Here is a 766-nt window from a genome sequence, read left to right on the forward strand (position 1 = left end):
CTAGTATTTCACGAAAATGAATGTGATTGTACTGCAATGACTGTTCGCTAGTTTCTATTAAACCAAATAAGCTCAGTAATTCTGCGTCTGTGGCTAGAAATTTTTTGAATGCATAAGGAGTCCTGCCATTTTCACATAATTTTTTAAGGCTTAAGCCCACGTAGTAGAGCAACCGATTTTTATTTGAGACCTCTGATTCGTAAAAAATTGTCAGGTAATTTTTATAAATCTGTAAAACTTCTAAATAGGCGCCTGCTTTAAATTTTTCCTCTGCCATTTCAGTGAGCAATTCGTAATGATAAAGTGAGGCATTGATGGTTTCTTTTTCAGGAAGAACGTCTAAATAAGGATCGAACGAGATATTAGGGTTGCGCTGGCAGCCTGTTAATAGTAGTGATAATGCTATCGAACAGAGAGTGAAGGTGGCAGATAAGGTTAAGAGGCGCATTTTTTTGTAATTTCTACGTATTTTTATAATTTCTACGTACTTAGGGTGGATTATAGGGCGGATTATGTCTCAGATGGATTATATTTTGGTATTTATCAATGGCGAGCCTTCTTTATTTTATCGGATGAGTGGTTAGTATCGTCAATGGTGAGCATTCTTTATTTTATCGGATGAGTGGTTAGTATTGTCAATGGTGAGCATTCTTTATTTTATCGGATGAGTGATCAGTATTGTCAATGGTAAGTATTCTTTATTTTATCGGGTGAGTGGTTAGTATCGTCAATGGTGAGCATTCTTTATTTTATCGGATGAGTGATT

Source organism: Acanthaster planci, unplaced genomic scaffold, assembly GCF_054643075.1.
Source record: "Acanthaster planci isolate LZ-2023a unplaced genomic scaffold, COTS_SCS Contig86, whole genome shotgun sequence".
In the NCBI taxonomy this organism is placed as follows: Eukaryota; Metazoa; Echinodermata; class Asteroidea; order Valvatida; family Acanthasteridae; genus Acanthaster; species Acanthaster planci.